A 4,856-nucleotide genomic window follows, 5' to 3' on the forward strand; every position below is an offset into this window, starting at 1 on the left:
CACACACACACACACACACACACACACACACACGGTAGTCTTTCAATACAGAAGTCATGGAAAACCAGTCAACACACACTTCTGTTCCTTCATCTATTGCCATAACACTGATAAGTAGTCTAATATACAATGGGGCGGGAGAATTTGCTTGTGAGGCGGTGACAAGTCCTGCAGTTTAAATTTCCTCAGTCACAACAGCCCTCACGACAAGCGATTAAAAACAAAAAAATCCTAAACAGACAAATAGATGCAGTAGGTCCAAGCCTCACAGAAGGAAGACCGAACCGAAACAATTATCAAACACCCAAGGAACTGAAAGTGTATTGAACAGACCAAGAGAACTGAACACAATAAACATACACACAAAGATACAACTCCCACAGACGCTGATCAGACTGAAGTGTTACCGCAAGAGAAACGCCGAAACAATATAGGCTGAAATTGGTATCTAAAACTGGAAGCCTGCTGGGTACTAAACAGATGACAGACTAAGACAACTGAATGTGAAAACGACAAGCAGACGCCCAAAGATACAACTCCCACATAGTCTGATCAGAATGAAGTGTTGCCGCGAGAGAAACACAGCCAAAATAAAGTAGGCTGCAATTGACATCTAAGAAACTGGAAGCCTGAATATTGAACAGACGACAGACCACCAAATGAAAACACGACAAACAGGCGTCCTAAGTGAGATCGAAGCATTACCTTACGAAACACAGCGAAACAAATTAGGCTACAATAACTGACATCTAAGAAACTGGAAGCGAGAATATTGAACGGATGAAAACACGACGCTTGAAAATTTGAAATGAGGATATCAACTTGTGTGGAGGGTGAGAGGGGGGGTGGGAGAGGGGGGACTTCTCTACCTAATGATGGAGCGCCAGGCTTGTCATAACTGCGCTTTATTGCTTTCATGAATATTTAAGCCAAACGCGGAATATTATGCAATCAACAACAACATGCAATAAATACGTGGGAACTAACCCGCGTATTCCGTGATGAATTTTGAACATTTTATGAGGGATGGGTTTTGTTTGCATAATTGTTATTATTATTATTATTATTATTATTATTATTATTATTATTATTATTATTATTATTATTATTATTATTATTGTTATTATTATTATTATTATTATTATTATTATTATTATTATTATTATTATTATTATTATTATTTGTTTATTCATTTTCACTATATATATCATTATCATTCATCATCGTCATCTTTCCCACAATTGGTCCAGATGTAGCGGGTTCACCTCCTCTTCCTCCTCCTCTTCCTCCTCAATATCAAAGTTTGTTGCCAGCAAGAGACAATTTGTAGACTTTGCTTGCATATTTAGCCTCCTCTCTCTCCTCCTCTTTCCCCTCCTGTCTCCTTTTTTCTCTCTTCTGCTTCTTCTCTCTCCCTCTCGTCTGTTTCTTTGCTCTTTTATATTCTCTTACTTTTCAACACCACGTGACATACACACATTCTCTCTCTCTCTCTCTCTCTCTCTCTCTCTCTCTCTCTCTCTCTCTCTCTCTCTCTGTTGATAAGAAGATTTGCAAGTAGAAAGATGAAATGAGACAGATGGAATAAAAATGACACGGTGCCCGCTTTGCTTTTACCACCACCACCACCACCACCACCACTACCACCACCATCATCATTACAGCCCATATTCAGAAACGCTTTGCTCTTCCACCACGACTATTTTCAAAGGCCACAGAGATAATTAAACGGGTACTCAAGAGTGTTTCTCCTGTTGATAATATAGAAATCTTATTAATCTGTCACTAGAACCATATAAACACCCTTAAGAAACCCCGTGTAACTTCAATTAGATCAGAACCTTTTGAAAGTAGAGGAGGTGCGGACAGAAGCGTTTCAGAATGCGGTCCTACGTACGAAGACTGATAAGTGCTCACACGGTTCGCCTCCCTTCATGTTCCCGCGTACAGAGAATCCGTGAGCAGGTAATCTGAACACTGACTATTGATGCCAGAGTCTATTGAAGGCGTCTTGTAGGTTAGTTTAGGTTAGGTCAGGGTAGGGGAAGGCAATAGCATGAGGTTCAAACGAAACACCAAAGACAGAGAGAGAGAGAGAGAGAGAGAGAGAGAGAGAGAGAGAGAGAGAGAGAGAGAGAGAGAGAGAGAGAGAGAGAGAGAGAGAGAGAGAGAGAGAGAGTACCCGCCTTACATAACAAAAATTGATTGACTCTCTAATTAACCGACAGACTGACTAACTTGACAGATTCATTAATTCAATACTAATCAACTGCAAAATCTCATAATACCACTGAAAAGACAAGAGAAAGAGAGAAAGACAAAGACAGAGAAAGAGTGTGTGTGTGTGTGTGTGTGTGTGTGTGTGTGTGTGTGTGCGTGCGCAAGTCTTAAGAATCCACCTACATCTTTCTATACCCAGCACCTCATCTACCTTCCATTACTCACTCTATCTTCCATCTCCAACAACAGCTCAGTGCGTAACCAAGACCCTGCCCCACAAAACCAGGAATACTTCAGAGCTCCTGTCTTTTTCTCTTCCCAGGCAGATGGAGAAGGGGAGACAGGATGGAAAAGAGAGAGAAAGAAGCAAGGGAAGGAGGGAGGGAGAAGTACGAGTATATGAGAGGGTGAATTCAGTGAGGTAAGAGTGGAAGCAATGGGCCAGTTTGGGGGTGGGGTGATGGAAGTGGTAGGTAGGGACTGAAGAAGGAAGAGGAGGAAAAAGAGGAAGAGGAGAAGGATAAGGAGGAAGAAGAGGAGGAGGAATGGTAGTAGTAGCAGTAGTAGTGAGAAATGTGCATATGGGAGTAAAGGGGCATTATTGAAGGGTTCAAACAGGGCCACATAACATAGGGGTGTGTTATGATGAAGTGTGGAGCAGGGAAAGAAGGGAAAAGGAGAAAAGGAGTACAATGGATGGAAAAGGCGAAAGGGAACTGGGAATTGAAAGGGAACTGATTGAAAAATGAAAGAAACGAAAGATGTGAATGAAGAGAAGAAAGATAACGGCAAGAAATCGAGAGATAAAGGAAATGATAGACACGACTGAAGAAAAGACAGGAAGAGAGGAAACAAAGAGATAAGAGAGAAAATGGGAAAAGGAGGAAAGGGATAAGAAATTAAATAATAGAAGAAAGATAACAGAAAGAAGGAGAGAGAGAAAAAGAGATACAACGGGAGGGAAACGGGAAAGAAGAAGAGAGACAGAAAGGAGAGAAATGGAAGAAAAAAACAGTAAAAGGAGAAACATAGTGAGTCAAGGGAATGGAATGACGATGCGTGAGGTAGTGAGGCGTAACAAGGAAGGAACCATGAGGGAGGGTGATGGAGAGGTGGCTGTTGTGAGGTGCATGCTGACGGGGGAAGCTGGAGAGGGCGTGTGAACAGGGATGGGGGAAGGTCGTTAGCTAGTTAGCGTAGAGGAGTGCGCGAGGGAGTGATGGACATTGGGTGAATACAGAGGAGAGAGGGAGAGGGACAGGAGGGAAAGGCGTGCGGACTAGGGAGGAGGAAAGTTAGTTAGTTATGTAGAGCAGAAGAGTGTATGTGAGGGAGAGAGATGAAAAATATTTGCTTATTTTACTTATAAGACGAGGATAGGAGTGTGAGTGAAAGGGAGGTTAGGGACGCTGGTGAAACGATAAAATATGTACTGAAATTATAGAAGATAAGGACATGAAAACATAAGAAAACAAGAGAAGCTGCCAGAAGCCACGAGTCCTACACATGGCGGCCCTTGCATGGAACGTACCAAACTATTTCCACCAATCACAAACAAGAATTAACGCTTAACTGTTTGATTACTCTACTCTGCACTAATCACTGTTACAGAAGATAGAAAAGCATAATGGAACAGGAAGATAGGACAGCACAATGGAACAGGACGATAGAACAACACAATGGAACAGGAAAGGGCAGGGCAGTGGATGGGTTGAAAGGCTCAGAGGTGAAACATAAATACAAACCTAATGACCGTATTCTCAAACAGTTCGGAGTTTCATCTCGCCTATTTCAAGTCTCTCGTCATGTCTTTAAGGCTTTCAAAGGTGTACGGTCGTATTCTCACAGTTCGGAACTTCATTTCTTCTATTTCAGCAGTCTCTCTCGTCATTTCTTTAGGGCTTTCAAAGGTGTTTTTATGCTTGTGGTGATAGTTCAATAAGTATTCTGCAACTCAATATAGAAAACACCCATGAGAGCTCGGCTAATCATGTCTGTGACCTTCAAAAACATTCCTTATAAAATCCCGAAGCGATCTAGAATATAGACCTAAGGCAGAGGAAGAAATTATTATTGTTATTGTGATGTGGAAAGCTTGATTACAATTAATGTCTTACTGTTACCTTTCATTCCATTTTCTGCACCTTACTCTGTTTGTCCTTGGTGGGAAATCTACGTGGCTGTTTGTTTGTTATTTTGCCTGTGTTTGTTTTGATGTCATTGTTGTCTACAGGGTTTCTAGCCTCGTGTTTGTTTTCTGTCTGGGTAGGTCTGTGTCTTTGTCCTTCTGTCTGTCTGTTTGTCTGTTTGTCTGTTTGTTTCTCCGTGTCTGTCTGTGTCTGTGTCTATCTGTCTGTCTGTTCGTTCATTTCTGTTTTTTCGGTCTGTTTGTCTGTTTGTTTATGTCTGTATCTGTCTGTTAGTCTATATCTGTATCTGTCTCTTTATTTCTGTATCTGTTTGGCTCTCTCTCTCTCTCTCTCTCTCTCTCAATCTGACGGAACACCACTCTGCTGCTCCACTAACTGAGAATATCGTGCCTATACATCAATTTACTTCCATCATGCGCCAGCTCGCCTCGCCCTCCCTCAGTCCTCCTCGGCCAGTCCCTCATCCATTACCGCGGCCTTCCATCA

Source organism: Scylla paramamosain, chromosome 11 (genome assembly GCF_035594125.1).
Source record: "Scylla paramamosain isolate STU-SP2022 chromosome 11, ASM3559412v1, whole genome shotgun sequence".
Taxonomy (NCBI): domain Eukaryota; kingdom Metazoa; phylum Arthropoda; class Malacostraca; order Decapoda; family Portunidae; genus Scylla; species Scylla paramamosain.